Source organism: Cryptomeria japonica, chromosome 6 (genome assembly GCF_030272615.1).
Source record: "Cryptomeria japonica chromosome 6, Sugi_1.0, whole genome shotgun sequence".
NCBI lineage: Eukaryota > Viridiplantae > Streptophyta > Pinopsida > Cupressales > Cupressaceae > Cryptomeria > Cryptomeria japonica.
In genome coordinates, this window is record NC_081410.1 from 88,012,978 (window position 1) to 88,033,048 (window position 20,071).

Genomic DNA, 20,071 nt, shown 5'->3' on the forward strand with positions numbered 1-20,071 from the left:
GTGAGCTTAAAGGCAAGTTTTAGGACAAAGGCATGGGGGAATATACTTTCAATCAGACCATGTACTTAAGACAAGTCATGAGTTCCCCAAAAGAATATGGAAGACCACATCCTAACAAGCAAATCTCCATCATGACGCTCAAATGGGACCCTACTACCTTTCAAAGATGGGGTGAACTAGAAGAGGAAGATTTATACCAAATGCTTTTCAGAGACAATGAAGAGGAAACACAAGACCACATCAATCTACCATGTGAGAAATATGGAAAAGGCTTCAAAATTCTACAAAAATTCGGGTATGATGGAAAAAGCCCTCTGGGGTTACGAAAGGAAGGCATCATTGAACCTTTACAACTTGAATTGACTTTCAAGAAGGAACGCTCAAAAGGACTTGGTTTCTTAACTTCCAAAGTCCACACCCAAAGGACAGAAGAAGCCTTACAAATCAGAGCTACCAAGATTCGACAAGAGAATCGCTATTCCACAGATTCCAACGAATGGGAATGGGGTTCTGACAAGTCTTCCAGTGACTACGAGCTCACTGAGACATTCAAAGAGCCGAGTGAACCCACAAAAGAGGAGGAGTTTTATAACAAATTTAGAGTTGGTCAAGAAACAACCCATGAGGAGTCTACACAGTCCTTGTCTCAAGGTTCTAGGTTGAAATCACATAGGATGAGAACACCTGTTCCAGAATGCGCTACTAGTGATGATAATTTGGATTTGCTCGTGATCGAGACTGATGAGGGGAGTGCCATCAATGACCTCGATAATTACCTTGACATAACCGAATATAACCACATCTTCACTCTTAGCCCCGCTAACTTCGAAGACATTAACGGCCTTCCCCTTGTTCACCACCAACTCATTGATTGGGATCATGAAGGACCTGCACAGTTGGATACATTCAAAAATGATGAAGCTTTTATTTATTATCTAGGCATACGAGATGATCTTCCCCCTGGAGACCATAAAGCAGGATACACCATAGAACTCAATAGCGTGGCATATTTTGGTGAGGGTCTCGGACCTTCCAGTCGCAAAAATGTGAAAATAAGAACAAATCAAGGGTCTTATAGCGAAAACCACATTGTGGCGCTATCTGACCCCAAAAGAGTAAAAAGAAAGGACATATCTGAGGGTGAAAACCTCTCTGAGGTGCCTGAAGATGGAAGGCTCAACATTCCCCCAGCATCATATGAGGAAAAATCATCCATGTTGGTAGAGGAGACTATCAAAACAAACATCGATACAGAAGAGGTTCCACACAACATATTCTTAGCTCAATCATTGATAGAGTCTGAAAGGTCAAAATTCATAAGTTTCTTCAAAAAGTGACAAATCAACTTCGCCTGGTCATATGTTGATATGGCTGGATTAGATCCAGATTTGGTAATGCATCATCTGACGGTCAAACCGGGGGCAAAACCAATAAAACAGAAATTAAGAAAAATGCATCCACAAGTGGCATTACTAGTCAAAGCAGAACTTGAGAAATTACTCGATGTCGGATTCATACGCCCAATTGATTATCCTGAATGGATCTCCAACTTGGTACCTGTTAGTAAACCAGATCGCAGCATCAGAATTTGCACAGATTTCAGAGACATCAACAAAGCTTGTCCAAAGGATGACTTCCCATTACCAAACATTGACTTGATTGTTGATCTCACAGCAGGTCATGAAATGCTATCATTAATGGATGGATTCTCTGATTATAATCAAATAAGGATCGCCCCCGAGGATCAACATAAAACAGCATTTACTTGTCTGTGGGGAACTTTCTGCTGGAATGTCATGCCTTTCGGGCTAAAGAATGTAGGTGCTACATATCAAAGAGCCATGACTACTATCTTTCATGATCTCATGCATGTAACTGTGGAAGATTATGTTGACGATCTCTTGGTCAAATCAATAGACAGAAACACACATTTGGACATACTTTCAGTTGCCTTTGATCGGTTGGAAAAATACAAAGTACGATTAAACCCTAAGAAATGTGTCTTTGGAGTAACCTCCGGAAAGCTCCTAGGACTCATTGTATCCAAAAGAGGAATTGAAGCAGATCCAACAAAAGTCAAAGCTATCTTGGAAATGCAACCACCAAGAAATATCAGTCAACTTTGATCCTTAGAAGGTAGACTCCAGTCCATCCGAAGATTCATAGCACAACTAGCAGATAAGTGTAATCCTTTTCAGCACCTGCTACATAAAAATATCAAATTCAAATGGGATGACAACTATCAACAGGCTTTTCAGATGTTCAAAGATTATCTTCTAAATCTGCTAGTTCTGATGCCACCAATTCCAAATCAACCACTGTTACTATACATATCAGCTACTCCAACAGCATTGTTAGCACTCTTAGCGCCACAAATCACTGAAGCCAAGAAAAAAGCAGTATACTATATAAGTCGCACATTGGTGGGATACAAGCTAAACTACACACCAGTTGAGCGTGCATGTCTTGTTGTGGTCTTTGCTTCACAGAAATTATGACATTACATGCTTACTCATAAGACAAAGTTAGTTGCAAGAATAGATCCATTGAAATACCTTCTCAATAAGGCAACGCTTACTGGGCGACTGGCCAAATGGGTAATGATACTGAGTGAATTCGACATCGAGTATGTGGACAGAAAAGCAATAAAAGGACAAGCCATCGCAGATCAATTAGTAGATGCTCCCATGATAGATGATGTTCCTCTAAGTTCCGAATTTCCAGATGAATCCATTTTGACAATGTCACATGCAAAGCCATGCAACTATACTTTGACAGCTCATATACACAGCATGGGGCAGGAGCTGGCATCCTCTTTATAACTCCTCAAGGGGATTCTATACCAAAATCATACCACTTATCATTTCCTTCCACTAACAATATAGCGGAATATGAGGCATTAACAATCGGATTACGAATTGCAGTTCAATGGAAGATCCAGGAACTTCGTGTTTTTGGGGACTCCCAACTTGTCATTCGTCAAGCAACTGATGATTATCAAACAAAAGATGAAAAGTTAATGCCTTATAAACAACTGGTGGATGATCTGAAACAACATTTCACAAAGATAGACTTTGAGCAGATACCAAGAGAGCAAAATCAAGCCACAAATGCCATGGCTACAATTGCTTCATTGATCGATTTACCTCCAAACGAGACCCGCTATGAGTTCTTGGTGGATAACCTTTTGGTCCCTTCATATGAGATAATGCCTATTGAGATGATATGCGTTGTCGGTCCTGAATCCCAGTTATATGGTTCCATTTTCACATACCTACGTGACAATAATTTACCTCCTGATCTATCAAATAACCAACGTCGCACTTTCATTCGCCAATCCTCTCGATATGTCATTTTAGCTGATATCCTATACCAGCGAGGTCTAGATGGCACTCTTCTTAGATGTTTAGAAAGCGACGAAGCTCAGATTGCGTTACGGGAAGTGCATGAAGGGATATGTGGTCCACATGCTAGTGGTCCTACCTTGGCCAAGAAACTCATCAGAACTGGATATTACTGGCCCAATATGGAGAAGGACTCATATCAGTTTGTCAAGAAATGTAATCAATGTCAAATTCATGGAGATCTCATACATGCGCCAGCACAAGAACTTCAACCACTTGCGCCTCCTTGGCCCTTTTGTTAGTGGGGTCTCGATCTCATAGGCAAGATTCACCCTCCTTCCAATGGTCATAAATTCATTATCACTGCCACAGAGTATTTTACAAAATGGATTGAATCCATGCCTCTCACACAAGTTACTAGAAAATAGATTGCTACATTCATCCTCAACTATATCATTTGCCGATACGGTATTCCTGTTTCCATTATCGCTGATAATGGGCGTCCCTTCAAAAATCAGGATGTTCGTGAACTGTGTGACCGCTTCAATATCTCTCATCGTTTCTCCACACCATATTACCCCCAAGGTAATGGCCAAGCTGAGGTGTCTAACAAAACAATCCTTAAAATCCTAAAGAAGACAGTCGACGATGCTGGTCGTAATTGGCATATTCAACTTAATCCGGCACTTTGGGCCTACCGCACAAGCGTCTGTACACCTACAGAAGCTACACCCTATTCACTAGTCTATGGTTCTGAAGCCATCTTGCCCATCAAGGTCGAGTTACCCTCTTTATGACTCTCTTTGCAAAACATCATCAGTGATGAAGACTATAGGGTCTCTCGCTTACAAGAGCTGGAACTATTGGATGAACGAAGACAACCTGCTTATAGTCATCTCAAGGCTTAACAACAACGAATGAGTCGCAGCTACAATCACAAGGTCAAGCCTCGCACATTTGAGGTAGGTGACTTGGTCCTCAAAGAAAATCCTAAAAATCAACAAGACAGAGAGAAGAAGGGCAAGTTCAAACCAAACTGGCTTGGTCCCTACATTATTACAGCAGCATATGGATCTGGTGCATATCAGCTCTCAACTATAGAAGGTGAACCTTTGGAGGATCCTATCAATAGCATGCACCTTCGCAAGTTCTACACATAGCTCTTCAGAGTATCCTAATTCAGAAAATACGAAAAAAATCAAAAATTTCAAAAATACAAAAAAAATTATAAAACAAAAAAAATCGTTACTTGGTGAAAACCTGGCAAACAGGTGCCTTGTGACACAAAAAACATTGAAAAATCAAAAAAGTAAAGAGAAATAAATTCGTCCAACGGTGAAAACCACTTCGGTGGTGCCTTGGGCAAGTACCATGGAGAAAATTGGGTCACCAGCGCCATGCGTAGAGACATTGCTCCTCCTTCCTTCAGGATTTCACTTTCATCCTTTCATTTTGCACACACTCACAACCTATTAGTTCATAATAAACTTACCTATTCCCATCATGGCTTGTTATTGATCTACCCAAGATTGGTTAGCCATTCATAATAAACGTCCCTTTCAATCCATAATAAATCAGATCCTATCTATGGCTAAGGCAAATCCTACGTCTAGTAATGGGTTTGGAACTGAGAACATCACATGTTTCGAGGAGTACAGTTTCTTCCAGCTTTCTTCAGTCTATCGGTGCACAATCCACAATAAAGCAGCATTTGCATCACAGATCCGCAATAAAGTTTCATCTTCTCTCCAATAAAGTATCAGTTTCATGGATTCAGTCAGTTTTAGATGAGACACAGCAGCAACAATGGGCTTCAACAAATCAAATCTTTCAATAGACTCAGACAACATTATGGTTCAGTGCTATCTATCCTTTCTATGAAAGTAAACATTGTGACCACAATCAAATAAGACTCATACAAGTGACAAGAGACACTAAACTTGAGGACTACAGTGGATGTTGGTGTCGAGTCTTGGTTTCCTTTTGATTTCATCTTTTTTGGTGATATGTCTTTTAGCTTTTCCGGGATGTCTTTGACTAGAGATTCTATCTCCAGGATGTCTTTGACTAGAAAGGCGAGGATGGGGTATCGTCACCTATTTGTATTTGTTGTCTGTGGATTGTCTCTTAGTAATGCTATGACTTGTGCAAGGATATGAGGACACTGTGAGTCTAGTGTGAACTGGGGCATTCTTTGTTTGTGACTATCTTATCTCCATGCAAACAGGTACAATGACTTTCTGGGTCGAACATATGCCTCGATTGTCATAACCTACTTGCCATAATAAAGCTCAATGATGATAACACACAAGAAGCTCTTTCACTTTCATATGTTTTGTCTTCCATCCCCCTTTCTTGATTGACTTCCATCATCCTTCTCGAGTCCGCGTAGCCTGCTATCACATGATTGAGTATAATGACAAACCAAAAACATTTGCATTTCATGTAGTTGCACCTGAATTACCACATATAAGCATTTCATACATACATATAGATATCACAACAGCATCACATCCTGCACACAACACCTATTAGCACAATTTACATTTGCATTATCATATTCATCTGCATTACTTACATTCACATTTGCATCATGGATAGACATATAAAACATAATCGAACAAAAAAAAAAAAAATATTGCATTGCATCATATACATATTTCCATCCATATCATAAGCATCACATAAGAACATCTCATCATATAGGTACACATGCATATAGCTGCCGCAAAGATGAATCATCTCATATATATATATAAAGTGTCATGATACAATGATGTCAAAATCATATGGCTACAATCACCCGCAGGTGTCTACATCATTATACAAAATGGTACAAAACTAATACAGAGGAACTCAATGATCACTCCTGCCAACACTATTGGTAGTGCTAATCCTATCCACGTCATGGTATCCCATGATACGTGTCCCACCCTCATCTCTAGTCTTGGATCCTAGAACACTCGTCTAAGGGCATCCCTGTCTCTGTCTCGATCGTACGGAATCAGCTCCCCATCAATTGGTATCCGCATAAAGCTGTATACATCCTCCAGGGTGACTGTCATCTCACCCATCGGCAGATGAAATGTGCACATCTCAGAGTGCCATCTCTCAGCTAATGCAGTCAGTAGTCCCATGTTCGCCCGAAACTCAGGCACATACAGCACATGTCTCAAACCCATCTCCTCGATGGCAGCTCTATCCTCGAGCGACAACTCAGGTTGCAACCTTTGTGTCGACAGGAATCTCTCCCGTGACTCTAGCATAGGCAAATACTCCTGCAGTCAAACAACTCAATCATGTCGGCTATAGTGGAATTCACTATTTATCACAAAATGCTACTTTTTTTATCTAAATGCATATTGCTATCTATTCTAGTGACACTCACTGTTCATCACAAAGTGTTGCTATTTATCCTAGTGGTACTCACTGTTCATTACAAAGTACTACGTGTGTGACACTCCCTGTTCATCACAAAGTGTTACTCACATTTGCACTCCCTGTTCATCACAAAGTGCTGCTCATACTCTAGTACTCCCTATTCATCACAAAGTACTCTATCTTGGTACTCACTGTTCATCACAAAGTGCCTTGATCTATCCTAGTCTACCTAGAGGACCTGCTTGAGTGTATCCTCTCAGCAGCTTATCCAATTGACAGCGTATGTTCATCACAGAACTACCGATTTGACCTAGAGGATGCAAATTCACACTTTTCAAATGCAAATGCGCTTACATGACATAAACGCGCCTAGTTGACATAGATGTGCCTTCTTGGCACAAACGCGCCTGAACAACACAGACGCGACCGCAATTGACGCAGACGCGGGTCCAGACATAGACGCGCCTGGCACAAACACAGACGCGCCTAGCGAACACAGACGCGCCTGACACCAATGCAGATGTGCCTAAACATTTTTTGACACTTTTTGGACCCTAGTCTAGGCGCATTTATTACCCTATTCGACATGCATTAATGACAAAATTAAATGCATCAAAGTACGAGGAGGTTTTGTGGTACTCACCGGCTCTCTTGCCTCTGCTGGCCTCTGGAATCGGCGAACGCGGTCGACTCTGTGAACAAAAGCCATCGCTGCTGACTGCTGCTGCTCTTTTCTCTCTCTGCACTCTAATCTCGTGGATGTGTAGATGACAATGAGGATGTATTTTCCCCCGTGGTCTATCTTATAGCCTACCCTAGCCCTCGCCTTCATTTTCCGAGTCAGTCTTCATTATCCCATGACTTTGTCACTTTATCCGGTCAATCCATTCTATCTTGTCTTTCTTATCGAGATGTTGTCTGCAATCTTTTCAGACATTTTCATCCAATCTCTCGAGGGGGCATATCATTCCCATTCTGGGGCAACTCTGTATCAGTTCATCTTATCTTCTTTGAAACAACGCGACAAGCCGCATTATCTCAAAGAGGGGCAAAATGTAGACACCTAAAATTGTCCAATCTAATTAAATAAATATTTTATTTATTTAATTATCTAAGCTTAATTCTTCTATTAATTAAATAAATCCTTATTTATTTAATTAATTCATTTATCCTCTTCTAGCCTTATTTCTCATTTAAATAAATTTATTTATTTATTTAAATTATCCTTTTCTTAAATTAAATAAATATCTTATTTATTTAATTATCTCACTTCTTCTATTAATTAAATAAATCTTTATTTATTTAATTAATTCATTAGCCTTTTCTACCCATGACACATGTCATTCATCTCTTAATTCATACACTACCTACCCCTTTCATTATTTTATTATTTCTTTTACCTACCCTCTAATCATAGCCGACCTCCTTTTACACCTCTCAATCTTATCCCTCCATTTCATATAGTGTCTTCTATATAAGGAGATGCTTCCTTCATTATCAAACCCTAATGAGCTAATGAGCTAAGGAGCTAAGGAGCTAATGACTTGATCAATTGACTACACTACGATCCTACTTGCAACCACATTCCGTTCTTTGTTGAGTTCTTGTGCATGTAAAATCTGAGAGCAAATATATCAAGCAAGATCAATGGAGATAGGAAGAATGGAGATCCAAACCCTATTGGACATGTGATGGTATAATCCTTGTGATTTCATTTGATTTGCATTGTCTTAGGTAATCTTCATATGTTATGATGGATCTTTGTTGATTGTTAGGCTAGGGTTTTGTGGTTGAATTCATTTAGTCTTTCAATATTGTCATTACTGTTATCCATTTTCACCATATACATAGGATGAGAACACCTGTTCCGGAATGCGCTACTAGTGATGATAATTTGGATTCCCTCGTGATCGAGACTGATGAGGAGAGTGCCATTGATGACCTTGATAATTACCTTGACATACCTGAATATAACCACATCTTCACTCTTAGCCCCGCTAACTTCAAAGACATTAACGGCCTTCCCCTTGTTCACCACCAACTCATTGATTGGGATCATGAAGGACCTGCACAGTTGGATACATTCCAAAATGATGAAGATTTTATTGATTATCTAGGCATACGAGACGATCTTCCCCCTGCAGACCATAAAGTGGGATACACCATAGAACTCAATAGCGTGGCATATTTTGGTGAGGGTGTCGGACCTTCCAGTCGCAAAAATGTGAAAATAAGAACAAATCAAGGGTCTTATAGCGAAAACCACATTGTGGCGCTATCTGACCCCAAAAGAGTAAAAAGAAAGGCCGTATCTGAGGGTGAAAACCTCTCTGAGGTGCCCGAAGATGGAAGGCTCGACATTCCCCCAGCATCATATGAGGAAAAATCATCCATGTTGGTAGAGGAGACTATCAAAACAAACATCGGTATAGAAGAGGTTCCACACAACATATTCTTAGCTCAATCATTGATAGAGTCTGAAAGGTCAAAATTCATGAGTTTCTTCAAAAAGCGACAAATCAACTTCACCTGGTCATATGCTGATATGGCTGGATTAGATCCGGATTTGGTAATGCATCATCTGACGGTCAAACCGGGGGCAAAACCAGTAAAACAGAAATTAAGAAAAATGCATCCACAAGTGGCATTACTAGTCAAAGCAGAACTTGAGAAATTACTCGATGTTGGATTCATACGCCCAATTGATTATCCTGAATGGATCTCCAACTTGGTACCTGTCAGTAAACTAGATCGCAGCATCAGAATTTGCACAGATTTCAGAGACATCAACAAAGCTTGTCCAAAGGATGACTTCCCATTATCAAACATTGACTTGATTGTTGATCTCACAGCAGGTCATGAAATGCTATCATTAATGGATGGATTCTCTGGTTATAATCAAATAAGGATCGTCCCCCAGGATCAACATAAAACAACAATTACTTGTTCGTGGGGAACTTTCTGCTGGAATGTCATGCCTTTCGGGCTAAAGAATGTAGGTGCTGCATATCAAAGAGCCATGACTACTATCTTTCATGATCTCATGCATGTAACTGTGAAAGATTATGTTGACGATCTCTTGGTCAAATCAATAGACAGAAACACACATTTGGACATACTTTCAGTTGCCTTTGATTGGTTGGAAAAATACAAATTAAGATTAAACCCTAAGAAATGTGTCTTTGGAGTAACCTCCGGAAAGCTCCTAGGATTCATTGTATCCAAAAGAGGAATTGAAGCGGATCCAACAAAAGTCAAAGCTATCTTGGAAATGCAACCACCAAGAAATATCAGTCAACTTCGATCCTTACAAGGCAGACTCCAGTCCATCCGAAGATTCATAGCACAACTGGCAGATAAGTGTAATCCTTTTCAACACCTGCTACATAAAAACATCAAATTCAAATGGGATGACAACTGCCAACAGGATTTCCAAATGCTCAAAGATTATCTTCTAAATCCACCAGTTCTGATGCCACCAGTTCCAGATCAACCACTGTTACTATACATATCAGCTACTCCAACAGCATTCGGGGCACTCTTAGCGCAACAAATCACTGAAGGCAAGAAAAAAGCAGTATACTATATAAGTCGCACATTGGTGGGATACAAGCTAAACTAGACACCAATTGAGCGCGCATGTCTTGCTGTGGTCTTTGCTTCACAAAAATTATGACATTACATGCTTACTCATAAGACAAAGTTAGTTGCAAGAATAGATCCGTTGAAATACCTTCTCAATAAGGCAACGCTTACTGGGCGACTGGCCAAATGGGTAATGATACTGAGTGAATTCGACATCGAGTATGTGGATAGAAAAGCAATAAAAGGAAAAGCCATCGCAGATCAATTAGCAGATTCTCCCATGATAGATGATGTTCCTCTAAGTTCAGAATTTCTAGATGAATCCATTTTGACAATGTCACATGCAAAGCCATGGCAACTATACTTTGATGGCTCATATACACAGCATGGGGCAGGAGCTGGCATCCTCTTTATAACTCCTCAAGGGGATTATATACCAAAATCATACCACTTATCATTTCCTTGCACTAACAATATAGCGGAATATGAGGCATTAACAACAGGATTACAAATTGCAGTTCAATGGAAGATCTAGGAACTTCATGTTTTTGGGGTCTCCCAACTTGTCATTCATCAAGCAACTGATGATTATCAAACAAAAGATGAAAAGTTAATGCCTTATAAACAACTGGTGGATGATCTGAAACAACATTTCACAAAGGTATACTTTGAGCAGATACCAAGAGAGCAAAATCGAGCCACAGATGCCATGGCTACAATTGCTTCATTGATCGATTTACCTCCAAATGAGACCCGCTATGAGTTCTTGGTGGATAACCTTTTGGTCCATTCATATGAGATAATGCCTATTGAGATGATATGCGTTGTCGGTCACGAATCCCAGTTATATGGTTCCATTTTCACATACCTACGTGACAATACTTTACCTTCTGATCTATCAAATAACCAACGTCGCACTTTCATTCGCCAATCCTCTCGATATGTCATTTTAGCTGATATCCTATACTAGCAAGGTCTAGATGGCACTCTTCTTAGATGTTTAGAAAGCGACGAAGCTCAGATTGCGTTATGGGAAGTGCATGAAGGGATATGTGGTCCACATGCTAGTGGTCCTACCTTGGCCAAGAAACTCATCAGGACTAGATATTACTGGCCCAATATGGAGAAGGACTCATATCAGTTTGTCAAGAAATGTAAGCAATGTCAAATTCATGGAGATCTCATACATGCACCAACACAAGAACTTCAACCACTTGCATCTCCTTGGCCCTTTTGTCAGTGGGGACTCGGTCTCATAGGCAAGATTCACCCTCCTTCTTCCAATGGTCATAAATTCATTATCACTGTCACAGAGTATTTTACAAAATGGATTGAAGCCGTGCCTCTCACACAAGTTACTGGAAAATAGGTTGCTACATTCATCCTCAACTATATCATTTGCCGATACGGTATTCTTGTTTCCATTATCACTTATAACGGGTGTCCCTTCAAAAATCAGGATGTTCGTGAACTGTGTGACCGCTTCCATATCTCTCATCATTTCTCCACACCATATTACCCCCAAGGTAATGGCCAAGCTGAGGCATCTAACAAAACAATCCTTAAAATCCTAAAGAAGATAGTTGACGATGCTGGTCGTAATTGGCATATTAAACTTAATCCAGCACTTTGGGCCTACCGCACAAGCGTCCGTACACCTACAGGAGCTACACCCTATTCACTAGTCTATGGTTCTGAAGTCATCTTGCCCATCGAGGTCGAGTTACCCTCTTTCCGGGTCTCTTTGCAAAACATCATCAGTGATGAAGACTACAGGGTCTCTCGCTTACAAGAGCTGGAACTATTGGATGAACGAAGACAAACTACTTATAGTCATCTCAAGGCTTACCAACAACGAATGAGTCGCAACTACAATCACAAGGTCAAGCCTCGCACATTTGAGGTAGGTGACTTAGTCCTCAGAGAAAATCCTAAAAATCAACAAGACAGAGAGAAGAAGGGCAAGTTCGAACCAAACTGGCTTGGTCCCTACATTATTACAGTAGCATATGGATCTGGTGCATATCAGCTCTCAACTATAGAAGGTGAACCTTTGGAGGATCCTATCAATAGCATGCACCTTCACAGGTTCCACACATAGCTCTTCAGAGTATCCTAATTAAGAAAATACGAAAAAAATCAAAAATTTCAAAAATACAAAAAAAATTATAAAACAAAAAAAATCGTTACTTGGTGAAAATCTGGCAAACAGGCGCCTTGTGACACAAAAAACATTGAAAAATCAAAAAAGTAAAGAGAAATAATTTCGTCCAACGGTGAAAACAACTTCGGTGGCACCCTGGGCAAGTACCATGGTGAAAACTGGGTCACCAGCGCCATGCGTAGAGACATTGCTCCTCCCTCCTTCAAGATTTCACTTTCATCCTTTCATTTTGCACACACTCACAACCTATTAGTTCATAATAAACTTACCTATTCCCATCATGGCTTGTTATTGATCTACCCAAGATTGGTTAGCCATTCATAATAAACCTCCCTTTCAATCCATAATAAATCAGATCCTATCTGTGGCTAAGGCAAATCCTACGTCTAGTAATGGGTGTGGAACTGAGAACATCACATGTTTCGAGGAGTACAGTTTCTTCCAGCTTTCTTCAGTCTATCCGCGCACAATCCGCAATAAAGAAGCATTTGCATCACAGATCTGCAATAAAGTTTCATCTTCTCCGCAATAAAGTATCAGTTTCATGGATTCAGTCAGTTTTAGATGAGACACAGCAGCAACAATGGGCTTCAACAAATCAAATCTTTCAACAGACTCAGACAACATTATGGTTCAGTGTTATCTATCCTTTCTGTGAGAGTAAACATTGTGACCACAATCAAATAAGACTTATACAAGTGACAAGAGACACTAAACTTGAGGACTATAGTGGATGTTGGTGTCGAGTCTTGGTTTTCTTTTGATTTCATCTTTTTTGGTGACATGTCTTTTAGCTTTTTCGGGATGTCTTTGACTAGAGATTCTATCTCTAGGATGTCCTTGACTAGAAAGGCGAGGATGGGGTATCGTCACCTACTTGTATTTGCTGTCTGTGGATTGTCTCTTAGTAATGCTATGACTTGTCCAAGGATATGAGGACACTGTGAGTCTAGTGTGAATTGGGGCATTCCTTGTTTGTGACTGTCTTATCTCCATGCAAACAGGTACAATGACTTTCTGGGTCGAACATATGCCTCGATTGTCATAACCTACTTGCCCTAATAAAGCTCAATGATGATAACACACAAGAAGCTCTTTCACTTTCGTATCTTCTGTCTTCCATCCCCCTTTCTTGATTAACTTCCATCATCCTTCTCGAGTCCGCGTAGCTTGCTATCACATGACTGAGTATAATGACAAACCAAAAACCTTTGCATTTCATGTAGTTGCACCTGCATTACCACATATAAGCATTTTATACATACATATAGATATCACAACTGCATCACATCCTGCACACAACACCTGTTAGCACAATTTACATTTGCATTATCATATTCATCTGCATTACTTACATTCACATTTGCATCATGCATAGACATATAAAACATAAACGAACAAAAAAAAATAAAATATTGCGTTGCATCATATACATATTTGTATCCATATCATAAGCATCACATAAGAACATCTCATCATATAGGTACACATGCATATAGCTGCCGCAAAGATGAATCATCTCATATATATATATATAAAGTGTCATGATACAATGATGTCAAAATCATATGGCTACAATCACCCGCAGGTGTCTATATCATTATACAAAATGGTACAAAACTAATACAGAAGAACTCACTGATCACTCCTGCCAACACTATTGGTAGTGCTAATCCTATCCACGTCATGGTATCCCATGCCATGTGTCCCACCCTCATCTCCAGTCTTGGATCCTAGAACACTCATCTAAGGGCATCCCTGTCTCCATCTCGATCATACGGAATCAGCTCCCCATCAATTGGTATCCACATAATCTTGTATACATCCTCCAGGGTGACTGTCATCTCACCCATCAACAGATGAGACATGCACGTCTCAGAGTGCCATCTCTCAGCTAATGCAGTCAGCAGTCCTATGTTCGCCCGAAACTCAGGCACATATAGCACATGTCTCAAACCCATCTCCTCGATGGCAGCTCTGTCCTCGAGTGACAACTCAGGTCGCAACCTCTGCGTCGACGGGAATCTCTCCTGTGACTCTAGCATAGGCAAATAGTCCTGCAGTCAAACAACTCAATCATGTCAGTTATAGTGGCATTCACTGTTTATCACAAAATGCAACTTTTTTTTATCTAAATGCATATTGCTATCTATTCTAGTGACACTCATTGTTCATCACAAAGTGTTGCTATTTATCCTAGTAGTAGTCATTGTTCATCACAAAGTACTACGTGTGTGACACTCCCTGTACATCACAAAGTGTTACTCACTTTTGCACTGCCTGTTCATCACAAAGTGCTGCTCATACTCTAGTACTCCCTGTTCATCACAAAGTACTCTATCTTGGTACTCACTGTTCGTTACAAAGTGCCTTGATCTATCCTAGTCTACCTAGAGGACCTGCTTGAGCGTATCCTCTCAGCAGCTTATCCAATCGACAGCATATGTTCATCACAGAACTGCCGATTTGACCTAGAAGATACAAATTCACACTTTTCAAATGCAAACGCGCTTACATGACATAAACGCGCTCAAAGACTGCATAGACGCGCCTGCCTGACATAGACGCGCCTGCCTGACACAGTCTTCATTATCCCGTGACTTTGTCACTTTATCCGGTCAATCCATTCTATCTTGTCTTTCTTATCGAGATATTGTCTGCAATCTTTTCAGACATTTTCATCCAATCTCTCGAGGGGGCATATCATTCCCATTCTGGGGCAACTCTGTATCAGTTCATCTTATCTTCTTTGAAACAACGCGACAAGCCGCATTGTCTCAAAGAGGGGCCAAATGGAGACACCTAAAATTGTCCAATCTAATTAAATAAATATTTTATTTATTTAATTATCCAAGCTTAATTCTTCTATTAATTAAATAAATCCTTATTTATTTAATTAATTCATTTATCCTCTTCTAGCCTTATTTCTCATTTAAATAAATATATTTATTTATTTAAATTATCCTTTTCCTAAATTAAATAAATATCTTATTTATTTAATTATCCCACTTCTTCTATTAATTAAATAAATCTTTATTTATTTAATTAATTCATTAGCCTTTTCTACCCATGACACATGTCATTCATCTCTTAATTCATACACTACCTACCCCTTTCATTATTTTATTATTTCTTTTACCTACCCTCTAATCATAGCCGACCTCCTTTTACACCTCTCAATCTTATCCCTCCTTTTCATATAGTGTCTTCTATATAAGGAGATGCTTCCTTCATTATCAAACCCTAATGAGCTAATGAGCTAATGAGCTAATGAGCTAAGGAGCTAATGACTTGATCAATTGACTACACTACGATCCTACTTGCAACCACATTCCGTTCTTTATTGAGCTCTTGTGCATGTAAAATCTGAGAGCAAATATATCAAGAAAGATCAATGGAGATAGGAAGAATGGAGATCCAAACCCTATTGGACATGTGATGGTATAATCTTTGTGATTTCATTTGATTTGCATTGTCTTAGGTAATCTTCATATGTTATGGTGGATCTTTGTTGATTGTTAGGCTAGGGTTTTGTGGTTGAATTCATTTAGCCTTTCAATATTGTCATTATTGTTATCCATTTTCACCATATACAGGTATCACTTCTCTCCTCTGGTCTAGAAAGAATCATGTATCTCTTCACTTGGATACACACACAACTTTTTCCAACAAACTCAGAAAGAAACACAACATTGACCTTATAGGAAATAAATAGGTCGGTAGCATAAACCCTAAACCCTAAACCTGTTAGGTTAAGAAATTCAAAAGGTTCAATCCTGACCGTTGAGGACATTGCTTTAAATGCAACAGTCTTGAACCGATCTCAAGACATTCTCCATCGTTCATTTTCCACTGCTTTCATGGCGGCTGATAACCCATCACGCATTTTCACCATTTACAGACTTCGCACATTCCTGAGGTAGATAGGAACAATCTCCTTCATGCACGATCCTTCACATGCACAAGGCTGACGTGGCAACACAATTTGTTCTTTGTTACAATGCTAACTCATCACACAAAGTCACTGGTTGAGTCACATAGGCTTGAAGCACTTCAACCGGGAACCCTGAAGTTGCGACTACCAACCGGTAGTCATACAAAGCTTCCATGTACCAGTTCCCATATCAACATGCCGGTTCACGTTGAAAAAACACACCACTTCACTTTGGCACATATACCAGTTCACAATGTTATATCGGTTTTCTCTTCTTTAGCATATTGACATCAATGACAACATACAATGTCATCATGTCCTCATACTGGTTCACATAATGCCAACAAGGACAACAACATCTATCTGAAATTTGAAGGTGATCAGGTACTGATCTGTGATGTATTTTTAGATGACATAATCTTCAAAGGAGATGATGAAATGAGTAATGCATTCGCAAATAAAATGAAGAAAGAGTTTGAGATGTCTCTAATTGGAGAGATAAAGTTCTTCATTGGTCTACAGATTCAGCACATGAAGGAAGGTATCTTCATTTCCCAGTCCAAGTATATAAAATAGGTATTGAAGACCTTTGGCATGGAGGAGAGCAAACCGGTTGAAAAATCAATGGTGACTGGCTACAAACTGACTAAGGAGGATGATTCAGCATTAGTGAATGAGAAGGAGTACCGATCAATGATCAGTAAGCTACACTATATGGTGCACAGTAGATCGGATATTGCTCATGTAGTAGGCATAGTTGCTCATTTTTAGAAGAATCCAAGAGAATCCCACTTGGTAGCGGTAAAGAGGATTCTTAGATATTTGAAGGGAACAATTGATTATGGATTGTGGTATCCATATAATGGTGACTTTGATCTCAAAGTGTTTACCGATGTAGACTAGGCAAGTAATGTGGACGACTGGAAGAGCACAACCAGTGGATCATTCTTCCTCGATGGAAGACTAGTCTTGTGGACAAGTAAGAAGCAGAGATGTATCTCCCAGTCTATAGCTAAAGTGGAGTCTATGGCAGCATTTATGAACTAAACTTAGGAAATCTGGATGAAGCATGTACTGGATGGCTTCAAAGTGATTGTATCTAAACTGGTGAGTATTTTCTATGATAATACTAGTGCAATCAATATTTACAAAAATCCAGTATTGCATGCTAGGACCAAGCATATTGAGCTCAAGTATCATTTTTTGAGAGAAAAAGTTTAGAATGAAGAGGTTGTATTAGAACATGTTTCCAGTAAGGAGCAGCTAGCAGACATATTCACTAAGCCCTTACCAAAGACTACATTTACCTATTTGAGAGGTGAATTAGGGGTTTTTCCCCTTCATGAAATACATTAAAGACGTGTGCTCCACATCAGTCAGGTACTGTAGTGACCAATCTTATCGGACTGATGTGTTGAAGGATGCTACTCCATAGGGGGAGCAACATGGTGGATCTTGAAAGCTTATGCCTCCACTTTGGCATTACTATCAAAGGGGGAGAAGATATATCATTTGGGGAGAAGATGTTGAGTATGTATACATTGATCAATCTAGGTGATGGTGATCTTTTAAGTTGTACAGGTATAGTGTCAACCAGTGTATATATTTTACTGAGCAATGATTCACTGAGTATTGCCATCAATGCCAAAGGGGGAGATTGTTGGCATATGATGAAGTGATGATAATGTATGTTGTCATTGATGTCAATAAGTCAACCGGCATATGATGCTCAAGCAGGTGAACTGGTTTGAACTAGTGTGAAGACTAGAAGCGGCTATAGTCAACCGGGATGGAGTGAACCGGTGTCCGGATTCATAGTTTGACTACCCATTTGTAGTCTTAGTTCAGCTCGAGGGTTTCTAGTTTGGCGATCTGACTTGTGCAGTGCAATCAATGGCATTCTGTGATGAGTTAGTTAAGAGATAAGGATGAGATCAAGATGCCACATCAGCTATGTGCATGTGAAGAATCTCTTTGAGGATCTTACAGGTGAAGAGTGAATGCATTAAATGTCTACCTCAGGAATGTGTGTTTCTCTTAGCGGTTTGTGAAGAACGCATGATGGGTTACTAATTTCTAGGTGCGGTGAAGATTGGATAATGCAGAATGACTTGAGATCTTTCTCAGATTATTGTATTCTATGCAATGCATTTTAACGGTCAAGATCAGACCGCTTGTAATTGAAAAGCTAAATTGTAGGGTTTAGGGTTTATGCTACCGACCTAATTGTTGTCTATAAGGTCAATGATGTTTGTTATTGTTTGTGTTGGAAAATGTTGTGTTTATGTCTATTTGTTGAAGACTTGATACTTTCCAAAATAGAGTAAGGAGTCTATGGAGTGTGATTGCAAAAGAGAGGAACCAAAAAGGACCTGCCTTAGCAAAATAGTGTTGTTATTAGATCAAAGTTTTATCTATTTTCTTCTAACCATTTCAAGAGAAAGAAAATCCCTTGACTAGGTAGCTTTAACAAGCTTGTTGCAAATCCTCTAACTAGGTGACTCAAGCTCATTGAGTTATTTAAATCCTCTAGCGAGGTAACCTTTAACAAGGTTTTAACCTTTAATAGGGTTTATAACCATCCCTTAACCGGGTGATCCCTACCAGGATCGGTTCTTAATAGAACCTTATTGTAAAGTCTTTAATAGGACTAGGCTCCTAACAGAGAGGACTTCAAAAGAGTTCAAAAACAAGCTTGTGGGTATTCATTCCCACCATGGTTTTTCCCATTTGGGTTTCCATATGAAAAATCTATGATGGGCTGTGTATTTTTCATGTGATGATTGAGTAGTTTTTGTTCAGTTGAATATGCATACTGAGCTAATGGTTGTGATATTACTAATGCAACTCATGCATGATCAAACTGGTAAAATAGCTATCTAGATTTGAGAATCATTGGATGCTATTTGAAGTACTTTAGTTTTACTATTTTAGTTGTCTGAAGTATTTTTGTTAACCAGTATTACTATGGTTAAGTATAGTGATATAGACAACCAGTTATTTGTGTTCAGAGAGTGTCAAAATATTGAAGCAAGTTTTTGTCTATACTGATTCAACCCCCCTCTTAGTACCAGTTAGAGTATTAGTTTTTCATCATTATTCATCATTATGGTTTTGATCTTCATAAGCCGTACCAGAACTCTACCCTTGTTCAAATCCAAGTCCATTGGAATCTCCATTTTGCCTTTGTCTCTTCAATAACTCATCTAGTTGTGCTAAACTAATCTTGAATTTTTCTCTATACTCACTTGCAATAATTATATCATCTCTCAGAATTATCATTTGTCTCTCAAGCTCTTGTTCATTACTCTGGGATTTTACTAAATTAGTTATCAACATATCATTCTCATGAACCAACCTACCACATTCTTCAAATTTTTTTTCAGAGATACAACAAGATTTTCTTCTTTTTTCTTCTGGTCTTCAATCTCCTTAGACATCCTCATAGTTATAGCTTGTATTTCATTTCTCATAACCATGTTCTCCTGACTCAGCTTCTGACACTGTTCCTTAAGTGCATCTTTTTCTTCATCAGCCTAATTTTATAAAAGTTCTTTCCTCCTAGCTTGAATAGATGACAACCTCTCCTATAGGACAAGAATGAATTCCAGAGCAGAATTCAATTCATTTTGTAACTTCAAGTTCTTTATCCTTTCAACATCA